This window comes from Drosophila subpulchrella, chromosome 2R, assembly GCF_014743375.2.
Source record: "Drosophila subpulchrella strain 33 F10 #4 breed RU33 chromosome 2R, RU_Dsub_v1.1 Primary Assembly, whole genome shotgun sequence".
Classification (NCBI taxonomy): Eukaryota; Metazoa; Arthropoda; class Insecta; order Diptera; family Drosophilidae; genus Drosophila; species Drosophila subpulchrella.
In genome coordinates, this window is record NC_050611.1 from 18,820,734 (window position 1) to 18,843,411 (window position 22,678).

At 38.6% G+C, this 22,678-nt stretch overlaps 1 protein-coding gene across 3 annotated transcripts in view; it reads left to right on the plus strand.

Annotated features, from left to right (window-relative positions):
* Nucleotides 1–22,678, plus strand: part of LOC119549082 (putative polypeptide N-acetylgalactosaminyltransferase 9) — a 66,309-nt gene that overhangs the window by 2,750 nt on the left and 40,881 nt on the right. For 2 of the 3 annotated variants that reach the window (XM_037856796.1, XM_037856798.1), the window contains exon 2: nucleotides 14,149–14,207. The exons of the other annotated variant lie outside the window; for it this stretch is intronic. The gene's annotated coding sequence lies outside the window, so the exon portion shown is untranslated. The remainder of the gene's footprint in view (nucleotides 1–14,148; nucleotides 14,208–22,678) is intronic. 3 annotated transcript variants of the gene reach the window in all.

Below are 22,678 nucleotides of genomic sequence, written 5' to 3' on the forward strand. Positions count from 1 at the left end.
TTTAATGCCTGCGGAAACCCATCTTTTCCTTTGGCTTTTCCCCGCCTCGTATTTCCATTTAGTATTTGCTTAATTTCATGAAATGTACCTTCATCGCTGTCACTTGTCGTTTGCTGCCTGCGACGACGTGGGCTTCGTTTAATTTCATTTCCATTTTCATTTTCATAAAAACGGGTTTCAGGTGAGAAAGCGTCCCGGGTTCAGAGGTCTTCTCGGCTCTTTGGCTCGCTTGATGCTTGGTTGCATCATTAAGAAGCAGCGACGGCAATTAAATTTAATTATTTATGTCGGCCAGTGGCGTCAGGGCGAAGAAAAAAGGTTAAAGGTTGGGCCAAAGGTAAGACCGTAGATATAGGGGGCCACCTGTGGTCAGGCGGCAAAAGTTAAAGCTGTTGCCATTTATGTTAATTTGGATGAATTAATCACTCCGCATATTAGCATTCCCTTTGACTGGGCTTACATCATGGCCCGCTCTTTGTTTGCCACTCGTGATAGTTAGGCATAAAGTTATGGTATAATATCGACCAGGTGCCAGCTGAGGTTCCAATTCTTCTTGAACGGCCGCTTCTTCGCTTGAATTTCGCACGTCTGCACGTTCTCTATTGGATATAAAAAATAAAAAAAAAAACCGAGAACTAGGGAAACAGTTTAGTTTGCAGCAAAAACGAGCAAAAAACAGTTGTCAAAATGTGGTACATGGGAAAAAAAGCATTATACAATATTCTTTGTATTCTTGGTTTGCACGTTTTCGCTTCGGATCGAATTGCTAGCTGGTATCTAATGTACGGAATGTCTTAGGGATTGATGGGCGTTCTCAGGGGGAGGAGTTTTCGGATCGGAAGTACTCGGCAGCACGTTCAAGTAGTGGGGCGGTACTGATAAACCCTACCTTAACCCAGTTTAGAGCACTCTTGATAAGTTGGAGAGCGGATAGACAGAAGTATCCAATTTGGACAGATGATTGACAGGTTGTGGGAAATCAAGCAGGTGATGTGGTATGTTCTCAGCTGATACCTTTGAAGATTTGAATATCCTGTTTTAATTTTATAATTTAATATATTCCTTGTCTTAATACTTGCTCTTTAACTAAATTTAGATATTATACAATTCCCCGATCCAATTTTCCTATTTGCCCACTACTTCTCTATTTCCCTCTTTGTTTTCCTTTTCCTGCAATCTATTTACAACTGACCCACTAATTTATCTCGCCAAGAAACTTGCTCCTTGGAAGATTTCTTAAGCACAAAAGCCGAGTCCTAACTCCTTCCTCTCAGCGAAATAAGATCTTTTGTGAAAACTTGCCTTGTGCTGGTCTTCTGCTGATTTGGGGTTTATTTTTCATGTTTTATGTTTTGTTTGTTTCTGGTTGGCCCCTTTATAATTCGGCTTCCTTTAGCTGATAACAATGCAGAACAAAACTTTTTACCAGGCTTCTATGTACCCGTACTACCCTCGCACGTACACCCATTCATTCTGCAGTGCGAGTGCGAGTAACTCAAAGTTGCTGGAACATTTTGGCAACTGCTTTCAGCTGCTTTGCCTTTTTGGCTCTTTTATTGTTTGCCAGCTCCTCGTGAAAGGAGTGTGGAAAATCTGACGCGTAATTCATTACTTGTTGAGGGTTTGTTCTGGGGCCTTAGTGGGGCTTTTGTGTTTGTGCTTGCTTAGGCACATTTTTCGACGGATCTCCGGGGGTTTGCGGAAGTTTCTGCCGCGATATCGCGCAAACTATTTGTATTTTTCCAGATGGCCATATTTTACTAGCTCTTCGCCGGTCCACTTTCCTCTAATCTCCCTCCTCATTTCCCTAAGTCCCCGAAAGTCTGGCGTAATGTAAACAAAGCGGGCACAAAAATGTTTCAATGTGATAAGCCGTTTCTCGGATTTTATATACATAGTACGTATATATATATATATCCGCTCACTGCGAACTTGACCGTTTAACTCTTTTAAATGAATGGAAAAATATAATAATCTTGGAAATGCATTAAAGAATTTGAAGAATTTTTATGGCAATTTTATAATTCTGTTTACTTTTAAGTTGCAAAATCTTCAATGGAATTCCATTTGCATTATTACGTACTTAAAAAAGAAGAGAGTACAGATGGAAATAATGAAATTAAGTTGAGTTTAAAGGTTTTTGACCTAGTGGCCAGAAATTCTGGAGTAGCTTGGAGAATATATTTCCCACACCTTTCCTCAGGTTTCCCCAGGGCTATCCATGAAATTGAAGGGTGTTTTGTAATTTCATTAAGTCGGCCACGTAAAAAATGTTTACTCTTTTAATATTTAGTCAGAAATGCCAAATATAATCAATATACCATCCACATAGGCTGCATAACTAAAACCTCAAAACGCCGAGATATTCACTTAAGTATCTGTTAGACTCAACGCATAAATTTATCGGTGCTCATTTCGTATGCATAAGTTGCCGACGAGTATTCCCAGTGCGGGATCCTGGGGCCATATAGCCCAAATGAATACAATGTTTAACCATTATGTCAGGCCCACATGCGAAGGCTTTCTTCATAAATTCATAAAATTTCGTACACATAAATTCGCCGACAGTTTACATTTTGGCATGGATGGGTATGTGGAACCCTTTTGTTTATATGATAATGAGAGCTACTGCGCCTCTGTGCGGTACCCGCTGATTTCTGATTTCTCGCAGACAATCTATTTCGCCTGGTTTTCTGCCTATTTTGGCCAGAATTCCTTGCCTTCCGTTGGCCCAAAGCCATGACATGTGGCGGTCTGCTGGCCAATTTATGGCCATGGATACTATAAATTGTGGCCGGGCTATTGATTTGCTGTTGCCATTCTGCTGCTGCGTGTGCTGACAGTTGACAGTTGAGTTACAAGGTCATTAAGTGGGGCGGGAGGGGCGAGGAAGGGGTGGTATCCCGAACCCCCGAGCCTGAACCCGTTTTGTGTGCGTCATGAGATACAAATGTATCTATGTATCTATCGCACGCTGCGTGCTTGCCTACGCAATTACGGTTAATGTCCAATGCGTGGATTCATTTCCGTTTTAAACCGTCTCGTTTTTTTTTTGTTTGAGAACTCAGATTGATTGATGGATTTGGTTAGAGAGGCTGAAAGGTCACTGGGATGACTGGCAGCAATCCCTCATCTTTTGTGGCTGTGAAACAAAAGAAGGAGTGCACAAAGCTGATCCCTCGAATTGAGTTGTTCTGCCTTTTTGTATCCCACCGAGATACAAATCTTTTTGTGGCGTTTTTTTAGCTGCTGTTTCTTCTGCTGCTTCTCCGGCATTAGATTACCATTCCTGTTTTGGGTCAATTAGTTTGTTTGGCCGACTGTTTAACACCTCGATAAGGCTCTAACTGGAAATGGAAGTGGGTCGCCGTTGGCCTGAAAATGCAATGTGAAAAGATGCGAACGCTTTCACCCAACTCGAATCGAGAGATACGAGACACGAGATACAAGATACACATACTGACAGCTACTTAATCGAAGTAGCCGCAGTCTAAAGTGAAATGCGGCGCGGATTTTTATGCATTTGCAGCTGACCAAAAGCAAAACCCAAACCAAAACCCAGACCCGGACTCCAGATTCGAAACCCGAGATGAGTCTCCGTTTTCAGGGCAGATGACTTGACTGCCGCATTCCACTCAAAAGATGCTGCAGGCCCCAAAAAAATACACACACTCGTACATGTGTAACCCAAAGTCTGGTCTTTGGATGTACTGAGAAAAAGATATTTAGTATTTTTATGATCTTTGCTTTAAATTTAAAACTTAAAAATAAGGAAAATAGATTACCAAAGAGGTCTTGTAAATATGTTATCATATTTGATGTAAACTACGTTAAAAACTGGAACATCCTAATGTTAGGCAGTCATAATAATCTCCCCTCCCCTTTTCTCCCCGTGTATATCTTTGTTTTTGGTGGATGCAGGAGAACCTGTTTGGTTTGGGATTTGGCTTCTTTTTTCCTCTCTTGTTTTCTTGTATGTTGAAAATTTACGAGTTTGGCGAATACCCAGCGAGAAGAATTCAATGAACTCGTCTTCTAAGCTGGCTCCTCCGTCCGCCGGGCTAAGTGGGCAGATCCCAGACATGGTCTTAGGCCATGTAAATGGGGGTTCTCAACAACCCACCATTTCCCCATCTCCACATCTCCCCCTTCCACAATCTCCAGTACCATTCCGCCCAGAAATTGCTTTCGAATTGGATTAGCTGCATAAAAAAGTTTCTTTTGTAGGCCCACAAAACTTGTAGGCCGCATGTTGCAGTCGTGTTGATTTGTTGTTGCTGCCTTGTCCCAACATTTGTCTTGTCATTGTTTTTACATTTTTTGTACCTATTTCTATTTGTTAAGCCTTATAGTTGGCCTAGGCCGGAGGATGGTTGGATCGTTTTTGGACCCGGTCCGTGCGGCAATTAGCCGCAGACTCTGCTCCACTTGCCCCATCATCTGTGACAAATCTGCTCTCCAACCGCCCCACCCACTTGCCAAAAGATATTTTTAATTGTGGACAACGCACAATTAGTCCTCAAGTTATAATTAAATGTAGCCAAAGCTCTGATGGCCACTAAGCGACACTAACAGTCAGGCATCTAAGTTTTAATTGCCGTCATTTGGTGAAGTGCCTCAAATGGCAGAAACGACGGATGGGTTTTGGGGGGAAATGAACGGGGGAAAATCACTATAAATACGTTTGTGCGAAAGAACAGTTTTGGCATGCGATTTGAATGCGAATAAGTTTGTGGGGCCTCGGGCCATCTAAAATGGCCTGCACAAGTTGAAACAAGATATTCTTGAAAGCAAGTTAAAGTTCAAATTGCATAATAAATGTTATTTATAGTCAAAAGGAATCTTTGTATATAATTATTAATTAGTAAATGAAAATTAAAACTGAAATCTGACAACAAACATTGTAAATAATTGAACAAAGTACGCCACAAAAGAGCTTTTATTTGTCGAACTTGAAACTGCACTTAAATATTCAAATACTGAAATGGCAATCAAGGATTTTCATTTTCTCAAAATCTAAGACATATAAAACTGAAATTGTTTTAAATTGTTAAAATTGAACACCAGCCTTGCAGTTTCTTTTTGTTTATAGCCCCAAACGTTTTCCCAGCAAATCATCTTTTATTCAACACCTTCACAGATAATATTCAACTATTTTAATTGAATAAACAATAGATTTCCAAGGCATTTAACTGCCTAGATCGGAAAAAGCACACGCAAAAACATCTTCAATTTATGGCAACAGAAGCGCAAAGGCAGCTCTAATGACTTGAACTAACCTTCGGCAACAAATCACGGCTGTCAGAAGCGGCGGTCGAAAGATGAAAAACAAATATACAGAAATATAAAATACAAATACAATGGCCAGCAGAAGATTTAATAAAGCACCACCGACACCGAAAGGCCAATCGAGAGAAACCTGTTGCAATTCCTTGAGTTTTGCCTCCGACGACGACGGGTTTTGTTTAGTTTATGCTTTTCAGTGCTTTGTTTTATATACCGAACTACCAGCTTTTTGTTGCAAAGCGCAGAGTTCTGCTGGTTTACTGCTTGTTCACAGTTTTTCCTCTGTTTCGGCATTAGGAGGCATGAATGTTCATTAAACCGTAACCGCAGCGCCAGAATCAGCAGAAGTTGTCAAGCTCTCGAGCTCTCGAGCTCACCTGAGCCGAACATTGCCGCAAATGCCAATGCAAATGCCTCAGGTGAGCCGAAGTCACCTCGGACGGGGAGAGCCTATCAGTGGCATTTAACCAGGAAGGTGCCAATGACGTCTATATGGTCGACGAAGTCGGGGTGCCCTTTTCGAGATATCTAGATAGGAAATACCACAAAAATATATGTATTTTTGAAGTTCAAACGATTTGAATGATGTGAAAATTAAAATTACATTTTAAAAGAAGTAAAGAAGTAATTTTAAAAGATTGTTTGATAGTAACATTATAAAAAAAATTAAAATATTTAATACAAACGATAGTATGATAAAAAAATTAAGATTCATAACTGGCAACAAAGATTTTTTTTGAAAGCAATTGAAGTGTTTTATTTAAAAGATATTTTATTAGCAACATCTTATAATTATTTTAAATAATTTAAAATGTTTTATTTAAACTATATCTTATTAGTAAACTAAAAGGTTTCATTTAAATAGTATTTAAACTTGTATCATATGATATAAAATTCAGAATTCATTACTATTAACACTTAATAACTATATAACTACTATAACTACTTACTATATATGCTTTAAAGCTTTATGTAAAATAGATCAAACAAAGTATTCCCTCTTTAAGAACATAGGCATTACAACATTCACGAAAATAAACAAAGTTCTTAAAATTTCTAATTAAGTGTGTTTAAAGTTTTGAAACTGTTCTAAACTCTTCCACTCTACCATGCCAATCATTATGGCCCGTTAAATTGTTTAGATAAGTTCAACGTAACTTACACAATTTTGTTGTGCCTCTTAAGAACCCAGCTATTTATACAAAACTTCACATATACAAAGTATGCCAAACAAATTGGTTTTTCGCAAGTCAATTAAAATTTTAGTTTCGTTTAAAGTAAATCGTATTTCCTATTTATCTTTATGTCTGACAGCAAATAAACAAAATTGCCGTAAAATAAGCAAGACCCTGGGGTTCTTTTACGGGCTTTGGCATAAATAGATGCTCCACTCATTATATCCCGATCCTCGTCAACTGCCAAACACAAAAAAAAAAGGTTTCAGTTTACAACTCGGGTTAAAAAAAAGGGAAAAATGCCAGCACGACAGAGTCAAACGCGCTTTTGGCCTTCGGGCATTAAACTTTACGTTGCCATGGGTGCTTGTTTTTTTATGCTCCTAACTTTTTACATTTGTGGCAAATGTTGCATCATCATTAATACAAAACGACCGCAGCAACAACAGTACAATCGGTGATGATGTTTCGCTTGGTTTGCGTTTGTGGTTCCACATCTATAAGGTGGCCCCCCGCACCTTCTATAGGCCACAGTCTTTCCACTTCTTTCGCCTCTTCATCTCGAATCGACACTTTCAAATGCAAATGCAGGCGATGATGACAGCCTCAGCCTCTCCTGTATTTTTCATGTTCGACATCACGGGAAGAAATTAAGATCGTTTTGAAGCTGACTTTATTACCAAAATTAAGTATTGCATTGCAAAAAACTAGTTCTGCATTATATTTATGGTTAATAATATTATATGTCTATGAAGAGGGATCATTTAATATTTTAAAATTAAAAGTATCTAAAGAACTTAAATTTTTTTGCATACTTATGAAATTTTATGTTACATACAAAGATGCTGTATTTTTCTTTTAAACGATCATTTAATATTTTAAAAACTAAAAGTATCTAAAGAACTTTAAGTTTTTTGCTTACTTATGAAATTTTATGTTACATACAAAGATGCTGTATTTTTCTTTTAAAGGAAAATGTAATACTACTTTATAGAAGTCTGAAGAAAGTCTTCTCCTTAATCATTCAAAATTGTACTTTCTAGAGATTACACTAAAAAAGTCTGCCTTGTGGCAGGAAATTTATAATCCCATCAATTAAAGTCAATCTCTATAGAGGTACTTTTTAAGCAAAGTTCATTTCTTTTTCTAAAAAATGTTTGTAAATTGAGGATAAAGTAAAGATTTGTTTTTAGCATTTACGTTAATGGTTACATTTTCTATCTTTACCACAAAAGTCTGCCTTTTGAAAGTTTACTATAATCTCACCAATTAAAGTCAATCTCTGAGGTACTTTTTAAGCCAGGTTCACTTCTTTTCTTCCCAAATTCCTTACAATTTGAAGAAGTGAAGATATTTTTTTCTGTGCCCCCGTTTAGCTGTTGCGTTTGAAATGCTAATGGTTAATGGTTAATGCCGGGCCTATGCGAAGGTGCAGTTCATGAGTCAGCCCAGCCAGAAAATGTCAGTTTGATCAAAGAGCAGCAGTGGGTTAAACCTGAAAAAGAAACAGGCTGTACTCAGAGGCGACTGCAATTTATCACAGGTTGCAACAGAAAAATTTGTAAAATGCATTCAGGTGGCGCAAAATATTTAAAGCATGCCACCAGGGCCAGATAGTCCCTCCGACTTTAGTGAAGTCATTAAGCTGGAAGTTAGGTAACCCATCGGATGGCTCGCCATGAGGCAATTTTCCGAGCCCTGCAGCAGCCACAACAACCAACAGCCAACAGCCAACAACCAACATTCAGCATCCCAACAGCTGAGGCTGATTGAGCCGTAATTAGGCGGCTGCTTCATCGGATCTAGCCAGGTTTTTCTGTTTTCTCAATTTTATTTATATCTCTTTTTCACCGGCGCTGTGTGTGTTGCAAACTTAATTAGATGAAGCCGTGGTTATGTGGGTCGCCTGGTAATCAACACCCGCAAAATGTGTTACAGATATACGCAGATAAAAGTATAATTTGAAAACTCCCAGCAGCAAAAAGCAGTCAAATTGACATGGACGGCCGCGAGTCATGAAATGGAATTCCAGGCACGTTGGAAATTAACCAAAAGGTGTATTTACTCGTGTGTATATATTAAAAAAAAAAAAAAAAGAAAAGAACAGTGGCACAGAATAAAAACCATAACCGAATAAAGCGAAAACTGGGCACGGTCCAAAAGGTGTTGAGGTGACCAGCGACCGAAAAGGCCGAAAGACCAGGTGAACAACCGTCTGATTGCCTTTTGGAGATCTTTACAGCTACTTACTTATGCCGGTCTCGACCCATCTCTTTCACTCTCTCCCCTGCCGTCTCTTTCTTTTATTTGTATTCCTATTTTCAGTGGCCAGAGGCACCTGATTTTTCTGTTTTTTTGTGTACTCTTTTTGTTTATTCCAACATGTTGAGCACTCTAATTGTATTTGTTTATAAACAAAAGAAAGCCTGTAGAAAAAACAATTAAAACAACATCACAGTGGGTGGAATATGTATCTCGTGCTGTTGCAATTAGGGTTTAACCAACTGTAGCTGTAAATAAATTAAAATTGAATCATTATGAGTGCATATTTTACACTGCATTGAAGGTCTAATTAAGTAATTTAACTGGTTAACGGTGCGTATGCTTGTTAATAATTCAGCTCTTTGAAAATAGTATTCTATGTAATTATTTATGTGCCCTTGGGTAAAAGCGTTATAAATGATTGGGGAGGCTATTTCCCAAATCAATTTCCACGAATTCCAAAGGTAGCCACCCTCTTATTATCTTAAACCATTAGGCAATCACATTTATGTTAATACTCCATCATGATTGTTGGCTAATTCTATTCACTGCCTTTCTTTACATAACTAATATCAGCATTCACGGAACATTTCCCGTTCCATTTTTCATAAGTCATGATTATAATTCCCTCTTATTTTCTTCGAACTTTGGCTAATTTTTTGTTTTGTTTGAAGTTATGTAAACTTAATGCGCCCCGCATCAATGCTGGTAGCTCTGACTTTTGTTCATTCATATTTTTGCTGCCATCATCATCATCTGCCACCATCGTCATCGTGTGTCTATCCGTTGGATCACTTTCACTGTCGCGGGTTCCCCCAGGGCTGTTTCGCGTTTGTTTTTATAGATATTTTTAGTTTTTGCCATGTCGATATCATCAATGAATAAATGCGATAAATGTTTATTATATTTTATTTAGGGCAGTGTTTTTCTCCCCTCTGATAGTCAATTTCTGTGTAGTTTGTGCCCTTTTTTTGGTTTACCTTTTTGTTTTGATGGAATGCACAAAAGCGAATGTTAAAATTCATTTGGAAAATTATTTTTGTCAAATATCTGATATGCATAAATCTCCCAGTAACAGAAAAAATGCCCTTTGAACAGCAGTTGCACTTCTATAAATACGTAAATGTAAACATTTTTGCCAACCAACGGGCAAATATTTGTTAACAAAATATACATATGTGTAATGAATGGAAAATGTAAAATGGATAATGGGGCGGTGAGGAGCTAAGTAAAGAATTGCGGAAAGGTGCAAACATTCTGTTTTGTTATCCGTAATGAATGTATGCAAATAATTGGCGTATTGAGTGCAATGAATTTACAAGCATGTGCTTTGCTCTCGATATCTAAATATTTGTGGTGCTTTTATAAAAAATAAGCACGTGGCCATCAGTCAGCCTTTTCTTTCCTTTTCGATATCGCTATCGGTGATGTGTCAAACTGTCGAGCTATTTCATGGAATTCCGAATGGGTTAAGTGATTGATATGACGTCCGTATTAGTTTTTAAATTGGTTTCCTTGATTTCTTTGAAGATAAGCGAGCGTTGATTATTACCACAGTTCAAATTCAAGGTTATTGCGAATTTTTCAGCTTTTATTTATTTGAAAACAAAACAGAAAACTAGATAAGCTTTGAAAAATACTTTAGTTTGAGTAAGCTGTTTGAGTTTAAATGGTTAATCGATTTGTCTTTCAGTTCTTTTCTACCTCTTTGTACCTCTATTAATTCAAATACCCTTTTGCAGATTTCTTATTTAATTTAAATAAATGTTGGGAAATCTAAATACTTGATAAAGTTTTCTGAGAATGACTATGCCTCCCTAATTACAAAACATAAATAAGGCTTATCAAAATAGTTGATAAGGTAGGGGTTCCTAAGTAATTAAAATTGGACCACAACCGGATTCTAATCTATAGTAAAAATTTTGGAAATATATTTTAGCATTTAAGCCTAATAAACATCATACTTTTATAGTTTTTTAAATGTTTCTTAAAATGCAAAGCTATAAATATGAATTCTGCCAATATCATACCTCCATACATATCGGAAATCAATATAGTAGTAGATTCACTTCCCTGCAAAATGTGTGCTGCAAGTTGCAATTGACTGAACATGTTTAGATTGAAAATGAAATGTATCTGTTGCTGTGGGTAGCAACGGCAAACTTGGAGATACCGATACACTGCTACCCACACTCGCAGATACAGGAAAGTGCAGCCACACACTCTTCGAGGCCATCGCTATCGTCACTATATCGCAGCCGCTTCGCCTGCAACTTTTACAATCGCAGCTAATTAGCAAATTCATGCTAATTTCGAGTTGTAACAAATAAAATTACAACGTGCACGTGTCGCTTTATGTAATTAGTTGCAACATGTTGGCAAAAGTTTGAGCACTCAAGAGGCCGGAGATATAAGTCCTTGCCTCGTTTGGGGTGATAAAGCAAAAGTTATGTCCCATGGGAACGAGAATGGGGAATTGGCGCATCCGGGAACCGAGAAAGCTGAGGAACCGCGAGGCGCATAATTCATAATGAAGATGTTGTAAAGAGCGATCGCTCCAAAGTCTAGACAAAGGGAGTGCTCGTTTATCACAATGCAAAAAGAGGGCTTCCAAAAGGGGCCGGTCCTGGTCCTGGGTTTCCAAAAGGAGGATGGTCCCCCGAGTCCAAAGGAAGTCTGCGCATAATTACAACTCTTATGACTTGGCCCCGACGTCCCCGCCTTTTTTCTATGGACCGTTGGGAGATGTCCACGGGACACGATGGGAGGGGTCTCACAAAAGCTACCATCTTTAATGTTAAATATCTTAGGAAAAGAAAAGTATCTGTTATAAGAATTTTAAAATATATTTTTAAAAGATTGGTATCTTTATGAACTTTAATATATTGATAGATCTTAAATAGAAGATCCTATATTTAATGTCTTAGTTTGGACCATTGGAAGATGCCCACGGTACACCATTGGAGAGGTCTCAAAAAATGGCGGGAAGAAATAAATAAAAAATAAATATCTAAGGAAAAATTAAGAACCTATCTTAAGAAGTGTGTAGTACTTATAAAAAGATTTGTATCTTAAGAATCTTTAACATATTGATAGAATGTAAACCTAAGATCCTATACTTAAAGATTAACTTTTGAGGTGCCATAGGGACACAAAGAACCGATCTTAAGAATTGAGAAATATATTTGTAAAGGATTGTATCTTAAAGATTTTTTAATATATTGATAGACCGCAAACTTAAGATCCTAAACTTGAATATCTAATTTGGAAGATCTCATATTTCAAATTACATCCCCTTCGTGTCACGAGGTCATTTCCATTTTTAAAACCGGGCAGCTACTGAAAGCCTTTGCAGGTCCAAATCGATTTTAGTTATTGATTGTAATGATTCCTTGGGCCCCATCCTTCACGAATGCTTCCCCTTGGTCTCTATCCATCCTTTCCCAGTGCTATGATTAATTTTTGTGTCGAGTCAGGTTTTGTGGACTCTTGTTGTTGTCGTTGGCTGCTGCTGCCTTTTGTGATTTGAAAAATTAGTGCAAACTGCAAATGATCATAAATCAAACAGTTTTGTTGATTGCATTCGAAGTGGCCACAAATTGCATGATTCTGCAATTTCTGGACTGCATCTCCTCGCCAAACCTGCAGTTTGCATTCCCCGGATGCTGCTGACACGACAACAACATTGGGGTCTTGTCCCTTGGCAACCGAGAGGTGGGGGACTTTCAGATGGGTTTTGGGTTGGGGGCAAAAGGGCATTCCTGTCCATGGTAGTTCCGCAAATAATTCGAATTTTTCAGACGCAAAAACAACTATTGCCTGGCATTTTTATGTCCTTTGCGCTTTTATTGCTTGACTGCAATTTTTATTGTATTGTAATTAAATTACGTGTGGCAAGGGGATAAGTGCTCTTTTAGGTTTTAGGAACATCAGCAGAGCCGGCTTTATCTATGCCTTAAAAATTCCGAAAAGATTCAAGTCTGTTTAGTTATGATGACGAGACCCCGTGATAACTGGTTTTCCAGCTATGTAAATTCAAGCTCTGACTTTAGTTAATACTTGAAAAAGAGGCATCGCGTGTGTAGTTATGGCCACACGACCTTCGCTCATCGATGATTATGCGGGATATAGCATTGACCACAGCCACTCAAAACAGTTCAAGACAATTGCACAAAATTAACTCCCATATCCGATGATGATGATGATGATGATGATGATGATAGCCCCATGACGTAAGCCCAGCACTTTGCCAGTCGATCATTAGCAAATAATTTGCGCCATTTATTTGGGAAGCGAGAGTTGAGTGGTGGGATACCTTTCGGCAACATGGAATCGTTCTAGTAATCGGCTTAAAGTTTATGGACCACCATTTACCTTAATGAACTGCCATCGAGGTTTTCAGCAGTTTGGGTGGTCAAATTCTGTAAGTAGCTTAAGGTCGATCGCCACAACATATTTTGTTCTCGCCCCGTCTGTTTTATTTTTATCTGGCTTTCGGGCAACATTGTATGTTGTATGCTGTTGTTTTTAAAGCATCGTTAATTAGTTTTGCCATTTCAATTAGCCCGGCGATGTGTCGTCGAGATGGGAGTTTCAGTTGGCCCATCTATCTGGGTGACTTGGTCAGCATATCCATATCCACATCCACACGACTGCTGCCCACACCATATAATATATATATATACGGATCGGCGTTCTTTGCCAAACTGTCTGTCCTCGTGTACCTTGAAGTAGCTGGCCAACACCTAACCGGTTTGGCATAGGGAAAATGGCAAAAAGCAGGAAAAATATGCGATAATACAATGTATGTGGGCGTTTGAATTGAACCCGAGAGAAAGCCAAGTAAAGTGGAGAGGAGAAATTGTCGGAAAGCCCGCTGGGGGACACTAAACCATATTGATTAGCCGGTGACCCAAAATGAAAATGTTTGCAAAACGTTTAGGAATCTTGTAGGCTAAAATGCAGATCAGGGAATTTCTCTGCATACCAGATTTCACTAGCTTTGAAAGGGCATTCAAGATAATTTAATCAGTAAATTTCTCAAATAAGTAGGTGCTACAAAAACTAAGTAATGAATTTAATCATTATTTTAATTTTAAAATCCACTTAAATGGTTTCTCCTAAACAAGCGGCTGATATTTTTCAGGCCCATAAATTCCGAAAATTAATTTCATTTTTAGCATAATACCCAGACTAAAATTAAACCCTTTATGGCTATGGGAAATATTGCACTTGCCTGACCAAAGCGGAAATGAAAACTCCCCCTGCAAACATATGGGCCCAGTGTCATAAATTCACAGCCTTACAAAAAATAATTAAATACATTGTAATATATAACTACAAGCACTCCATTATCTTGTTGATAATGGGAAATTTATCGAGGCTTCAGCTAATGTTCTCTGTGCATATTTTCCTCTAATTGCAGCATTTGTGGTCACGCTCTGTAAGAAAATCCAGGAAGCGGGGAAGGAAACCCAGGCAAAGGTGAGCAAACTGGATGGAAAAACAAACAAATTTTCAATGTCAATTTGTAGTTGGAATTTATGATAGCCATTGTTTTGTGCGCCAAATATGGCTAACAATTTCACTGAACATGCCCGGCTACTTACGGCCAACTAACTGGCCAAGAGACCCGGCTTTCATTGTCTCGATTGTTGTGTGGCTGCCTTTTATTTATTTTCCTTGGCTTTTTTTTTGTGTGGACCCTGCTGTCGCGGACCCGGCTCTCGCTCTTGGCCTCGTTATTGTGCCAAATGGCCATAAAAGGTTAATTGGGTCCTTAGCAACTCGTCTGCAACAAATAATGCAGGCATTCCGTAGACCTGGGCGACTGCTTCTTCTACCTAGGCGCGACATAGAAAAATCTTAATTAGTTAATTAAAACAACAAACAACTGCAGTCGCGACAAGAACTGGTCAACTGTTTCAATGGTCCTCTTTTTTTGCCCACTTTTAGTCCTCTTCAGGTCTTTGAAGTTAGCTACACAGAGAAAAATATCACAGGGAATTTTAAATTATATCCCAGAACCGAATATCTGACTTAGGTTTTATTAAGATTCATTTTATACTCTTCATACTAGAGCTGCCACTTTGAAGATACAAATTTAGAAACGTTTAGGATTGTATTTATTAATAAGTTATTATTATTTTACCGAGTTTTATCTCGGCCACTTTAAGGATACAAACTAAGAGGTGTATAATACATTAATTTTTAACGAAGATATATTTATATTATATTTTTTCCTCTGTGCACCTTTCCGTTCTGTTTTCCAAGGGCTGACTGCAAGTAGTTCACTTGGGCTACTGCATAATTCATTCGGTTTTAATGACATCGAGGCGTGGATGCTGCACTGGGATAGAGACACGTTGTCTGGTCCTCCAAAGATCTATCCATTCGCCCCTTCAAATCCCTCGAGGTGACATTAAACTATGAAAGGCATTTAGTTTAGCGATTTATATAGGCGACTTTTTGACAGTTTTATGTCGCCCAGACCCAGATACAGAGACAGATACAGATACAGAACCAGATTCGCGTTGTCCGCCGATAACGAGCTGCGAGCAGCTGAAATGTTCCTGCAGCCTCATTAAATGGAGCGGCAAATGTTTATATATATTTATGTGCCGGCAACATTCGCCCCACAAATACTCGTTATCCTTTGGCCATCGTCGATGCAATTGCCTGGCAGGGATTTATTTGCTTTTAAGCAGTTTGTAATTGCCGTACATCCAATCCAACGTGCAAGCAATGTAAGCCACCAGTGATATGTGTGTGCTCAGTGGCAGGAAACGCCAAAGGGTTCTGAGTTTCGGTCCAGAGCAGGCAGCTTAGTTCCCAGGGGAGACCAAATTGATTTTACCTTAACGAACCGCATTAAAACGGCAGAAGTGCAAATAGATTTAATGAGGAATTGGGCTGTGGGATACAGCTGTTGGAATAACTCAGAGAAAACTATAAATTCAAAGGAAAGTGCTACAAAAATAACTATATTATACTTACTGTTGCTTTTTTAAAACGACTGGCCACACTAAATGCATAGTGTGACCATGCAAGCAAGTGGAACTAACATGTTTTTGCATTATTTCTTTACTGTATGTACCTACAAACGTTATCAAGCTGTCAAAATACTGAACTTTCTATATACACTTTATAAAAGGATTAATAATTTCAAAACTTAAACTTGAAAGTTAAGACAACAATTTTTGCCAAACCATACAAACTTCTTGACAGGTTCTAAGCCCAGTCAATTTCCATAAACTTTTTATGCAATATCATTTATGATCTAATTTGACTCATCTCCATTTCCCCTTCGTGCGACCTTTGCCAAAAAATGTAAAAACTTTTGCTCTGAGCAAATTGTTGGACATGGCAAACCTCTGCGAGAAATTCACACAAATGTTATTTTCAATTTCTTCTAGCTCCACAACTTTTATCCTTCCCTGATTTGGCTCCCTTTTTTTCCTCCTTTCCTTCTTGACCACAAAATGTAAGGCTTAATCTGATGGCAGCCGACATCAGTAGCCTAAAAAAGGACAAAAAACATATATTTAATGGAAGTATTTTATGGGCCTAGACATGGAAAAATGACCAATAGCCTTTGGGGGAGAGTGAGGGGTTAAAAAGGGCGTTGTGTGTGGCCCACATACGGAAAATGAAACCATTTTTGTCATTTGACAGGCTATTTTCAGGCGTAACATTTTCGATTTTCCAAGCCCCCTCCGCTTTTCATTTTCCGCCACAACGCAACCGAATTATCTCCCCCCAAAAAGGGGCACTAAAAAAATAAGAGAAATAAAATGTGAGCAGTCTGTCCTTTGGTGACCCCAAAAAAAATCCTATATAAAATCGGACGATGATAGTTTATACAGCTAAAAGCAGGCATATATGTGTGCGGCTAAATCTGTTGCCATTTCTCATGTTTCAGGGCCTGGCCAACAAAACTGCCAATCTGCCGGGCTCTGCGATGGTGTGGAATATTTAATCGAGCTGCCACATTGAAATATATTGAGTGCATTACCAAATCCAGCAGCCGCTCACAACTCAAATCTAGCTTTGGGCTATCATTTGATTAAATCTAAATCTGTTTACGAGCCGTACTTTTCCCGCCGTTTTTCCCTTTTTATAGTCACAGACCCCGTTGCGAGTAATAAATTAATATTCCCCTCTCTTTCCACTGTTGTGTTTTGTTTTTGGTCTTTTTGTTTGCTCGGGGTAAACCTGAACAAACAAAATTAACGCTGACAACTTGTTGTGTGTGGCTCGCTCTTTTTCAGTAGTTTGGCAAACAATTTCAGTGGTGGTTTGTTTTTGAGGAGTTTTGCTAACGAATTAGGGGGCATATGATTATTTGTTTGCCAGTGTAGAGAGATAAAATTGAAAAGTTTTGCTCTAAATAGAGGTGCTAAATAGTATCATGGTGAGAATAATTTGCATAAATTGCTAAAGCTTACGCTTTTTTGAATAGATTGTTATTTAATTAAGTGCGAGTTGACAAAATGATTTAGGGATCAGTCGTAAATGGTATATTACACCGATAAGTAAAATTACAGAAACTATTAAAATATTTCAGAATGAAAGGGAACCTAAAAATTATTGTGTCAATTGTTATCAGGACCCAAAATGATCATTATTTTTATAAATTAAAGTATTTTTGGTCAATTAATGGTTGATTTTTATTATAATAGTTTCAAATAACTAGAATTTTAAATTTTTATTTAAAAAGTCTTAACTAACAGTTATAATTGATTTTTATTCCAAAAGTGTTTTATAACATGTATAACTTATAACTTTATAACTTTAAAAAAAACAAGACTCACAGAGAAAAAGTTTATGTAGAGTTACACATTTATATAGTCCATAACGGGTAGTGGTCTAATAGGTAAAACCAATTTATTTCAGTGTACAATATTTCAGTTTGTTGAAAATTAGTTTCTTATTCAATTTGCCAAAGTTGATGGCCAAATGGCCAAGGGCCAGCCGTATTGAAAGCGGCGAAATGCAATTCCCGCTCTGAAGTGCAGGAAAAACCAACAAAAATCGGAACTCAAACAAAAGCCGAAAAGGCCAAAAGGCGGCGGGTCCGAAAAAAGCACACAAAAAAGAGGAAAGAACCGTGAAAATCGTGAAGATGCCGCCGACTGGTCAGGTTGAAAAATGGCTCGGCATGGAAATGGAATTGAGGGCCCAAATGGCGTTGACTTCGAAAACTGAAACTGGCAAAAAGAGGCAAACAAATAAATATCGAGGTCGTGCAATAAAACAGAGGGAAAACGGACACTGCAGGTGGAAAATGCATGCATATGCAAATGAACAATTGATTTCCTTGCGGCTCATTTCGAGTTTTATTTGAATCGAATTTTGCTTTAAGCCTGGCTCTTTTCTTTTTTCTCCACTGGGACCTGCTGCGCCTCTTTTTCCTCATTTATTTTGGCCAACTTGCTTGACCCCCAAAATTAGTTTGCGGTTCCTGCTTGTCTTTTGGCAAGGCATTAGACTTTAGACAGGGGAATGTTGACCTTGTTTTTGGGTTGTGCAAGTGCAAGGTCAACAGAAAAGCCCAAAAACAAAATAGCTGAAGTGGAATCAGAGAGTAGAACTGGCTTGGACCAAAAACCGAAGCTAAGTCTGGGGAATTCTGATTACGTTTCATTTGAATTCTTTGCGGATTTCTCGCCAGACCTTTTTTTCTCCAATTTTGGGCCGGGCCAACAAGTTTGGCAAGTTGCTTTGGGACAGTTTGCTGAATGAATTAGGCAAAAATATAGCTCGACTTTTTGACAAGTTTGCTGGTAACAAAAGGAAACGATTTGTGGCCAGTTGTCATAGATTATCAAATCAAGTCTGGCAGCCAAGAAATGGGAAAACAAATTTGATTTCTAACTTATGAGAATCCGATAATGATGATGATATCTGGATGGGCAAGTTTGTTTAACTCTGGAGGCCCTAGGGAATTTGCGCAGAAAACTTTCTCAAATTTTAATGACACTTCTAATGAGTTTCCATGCAAATTGGCAATCAGCTCGTTATCCCCCCAAAGAGACAAAGACGGAAAATCCATGAATCTTGTCGACTGGCCATTATTTAATTGCACTTTAATAGCCCCCACGTACACTCATCCTGTAATTTATTTTCGAACAATGAAAAGTGCACATAACATCGGCAAAAAACGAGATACAGCCAGAGAAGAAACAGATGTTAGAGGAAAAACATTTAATTACATTTTCCACATGTGAGTGGAAAAGCGTTTGCGGTGCCCGTGCCCCCGTTTGTCAAATTAAGAGCCATAAAAAATGCGTGGCATGTGAGCAATTGTCGGCGGGGATCGCCTCGGATTGGTGAGGATGCAGCTGGAACAGGTCCTCATCGATGGGGCTACGTGAACTGGTTACCTGCCTCGCAAATTAACAGTTAAGCGCCAACGGTAAATAATTGTCAAAGACAACAACCAGTCCAAAGATGCTGCCTGCAAAAAAGAAGTAAAATAAAGCGTTTCGTGATGCACCGATCTCAGGCAATGTTGAAGTTGAAGATGAAGTCGCGCGCCGGTTGCATTTGCCATCGCAAATGAGGTTTGACTGGTTTCCGTGACATGAACCAAATGCCCAAAAGGAGTTCTGCAAAATACAGTGCGCCCTGGCTTTGTTAGAATAGACTTATGAGAATAAAACTTAGCTTTAATTCCAAGTAAATGACTGGATTATTTTAAAAAGTCATGGAAACCTATAACATACCTTAAAACATGTTCAGTTTAATTGAATACATCAATTCATAACTTTCTGTTGAAAGCCATGAGTTAAAAAAATCCAAAATCGAAAGTCCAACCTTAAGTATGATTGTGATATTGCTATTAAGCAAATATATGGGTACATCTGATTTTTCTCCTTATCAAATTGTGTGGAGCTCAAAATAAAGTATTTGCTTTAATAATTAGAGTGTCTGTGTACAATTTCCGAAGCTTTAAAAATATGCAAGAAACATTTTACACTAACACTGTGATTTCCGCGGTATTAGATTATAAAAATAAATTATTTTCAAAGGTCCTACTTTAATTTTCCTGTTAATGGTAAAAAAACATTTATATCCCTCTTTAAAGATTAGCTTAAATAATTAAGTTCCCAAAAGCCAAGCTTAGCTTTAAGGCAAGGCCACACTGCGTGACTAGTGTGACCAACTCATTAAAAAATCATAATTTGAGGAAAATGCTATATTTATAGCGGCTAATTAAATAGCTTTGCAGTATGAATTTAACTTGACAATTCTTTCCCAAGACTACGTCTTCCATCTGTGAATTTTCTATTAAAACATATATACGAAAGCACCGCCGCAGGCTAATCAGCATTATTGCATTTAATACTGATATTTTCTGGCAAGGAACCAAGTTGGTCTCGTCGCAGCAGAAGCGTAGACCAACTCGAATTCAATTACCATCCGTAGAGATTTCAATTTGAGTGTGGCTGCCTGCGATTCTCACTGTACCTGCTCGGAAAAGAAGACCTGACTGTCTGTTGGCAGCGAACCCATCCATTCCCCCACCGAATCCCCCCAGAGATGCTGGTCTGTTTCCTAGACTGGTAATTCTAGTCGCCTTGGCAACTTCGCGCTGCTGGCGGATGTGCAAATATTTTGATTAAATTTTCTCCATGGCAACTTTCTTTCCACGAAGCGAGGCTGCAACTGCAACTGCAGCGGCAACCTCATCATCATCAGTGGTGGAAATGGCAGTGGCAGTGGCAGTGGCAGTGGCATCCATCTCCCACTTTTCTGGCTCTGGTGTTCTCAGCCCCTCTTTATATGGTATGTGCGCATCTGCACTTTCCCCCCTCTGATATTCAAACTCGTTTCGCCTCGAACTCGACTTACGGATGGACGTAATCCCCAAAAATTATGGCCCAAAGTTCAGGCTGAGGTCTGACCCGCTCCGACACAACGACTTCATTCCAATGCACTCGAGAGCCAAGAACTCATTAGAAACTGAAAAGTTTTCATTTGCCAGCGAATGCAAATGAATATTAAACGAGGGTGGAGTAGTTCCTTGTGGCTGCGTTTTAATAACTGTGGATTAAGTCTGCATAAATAATAATGATTATAAACTGTGTGAACCGCAGCCAGCGTGAAAATGCACAGCCCGGAAAATTCCTCTTCTTCGCCACCCTCGCGTAAAGTTTCTGCACAAGAAAATGACAAATGATCGCCGGGCTAAAAAGTATTCAAAAAGTAGCTGGCAGGGCAAGCTGAAACCGTGACAATAAACTTTTCTTTTCCCGGTTTTTCCTGCTTCTTGGCTGTTCAAAGAAAATTCGAAAAATTCTCGGACTTTGTTATGCGTAATTTGAGGTTTCTTATACAGCGAACCCGAATCCCCGCGGGTTTTCCGCAGGCGGGACTTTAATTTGCAGTTAAGTGTTCGGCGAATTATCTCGGCAATTATTTCTGAAGGCTCTGATTAATGCAGAGCATAGATAAAGCCGGTCGAACTAAAAGCAATTTGCTGGGAAACTATTCTCTTTGCCTCTTCGTTCTTCATGCCCACCTGAGCTACCTGCCTATTGTATTTAATTGTATCTTATCTGGGCAGCGGAACAAGAACGAAACCTAACTAGACTCATCAGGGAACGCACAAATTGCTCGACTCGCTTATCAGTCAATTAGCCGGGCGATAAGACGCAACACGAAGCGAAAGAGCAGGTGAGACAGGTGGGAAAGGTGAAGACAGGTAGCCTTCGGGGAGTATAAAAGTGGGGAGAAGTCTGCCCGTCATTGTAACAATGAAGGCACTTATCAGCTCCACGGTTACATACCCCCAACTTTTCTGTTTCTGTAATTTCATTCCGGGCTGTGTTCCCTTATCGCGGGAATACTAAAAGTTTCAATCACCTATCACGCCGGAAATGGTGTATTTTTCAGCATAATGTAAAGTGCAACTCACCAGGCAATCTCGTACACATAAATAAACGAAAAAGATACTTTTTAAAACTACCTATAAATAAGAGTACCCTACTTTTGAAGGTAAAATCAAATAAACAAATTCGCTGTGGTAGAAAAATAGAACTTTAAATAATATCCAAAGAAAATATCTCGAATGCATAGATAAAACAAATTAATAAATGAAAAAGATATTTTTAAAACTACCTATAGATAAGAGTAGCCCACTTTTCCAGTGAAACCAAATAAATAAATAAGTTGTGGTAGAGAAATGCAATTTTAGTAAAACTTGAAAGTATAGGTGTAACATGCAAAAATAAATAAATAAACGATATATATATTTTTTAAAATAGCCCATATATCAGAGTACCCTATTTTTGAAGTGAAACCAAATAAATAAATTCGCTGTGGTATAAAAATGGAATTTCAGATGAAACTCCAAAAATGTAGGCTATTATATGCACAGATGAAACATTAGTACAATCTGCAGATAACAGCCCCGTTGAACTGCCATCAATATAAATTCCTACGAATATTTTAGTCGAGAGCCACGAAATGTAGGCTAATGAAAATAACTGCAATTCTAGTGAAATAACCATGGGAACCCTAATACCCATTCGAATTTGCGCTGGGTAAATCTGAATAGATTCCTACATTAAATACCCATTTAGAGTGGCACAGGCGTACTCCACCAACGACAGATATTATGATATCTATGACCAAATAGCTGCATTTCAAATTTAAACAGCCCACCGAAAGACCAAACCCCAAAACCAAACATTGCGCATACGCCGCGTGAACCGCAGCGAAACGAGGAGAGCCTTTTAATTAGTATAAAATACAAATTTAAACGGGGGAATATTTAAGTTGCTGCCTGCTAACTACCAGAGAAGTCATCAATAATGGCCTGTCGGGAATTTTTGTTATGAAGGCAGTGCGATAGGCGATAAGTACTTGCGACTGACTGATTTAGACGCCGGTTTGCGACTGATAAATACCAAAAATTTAGGCCAGTAAAGTTGACGAGAGGTGACGGC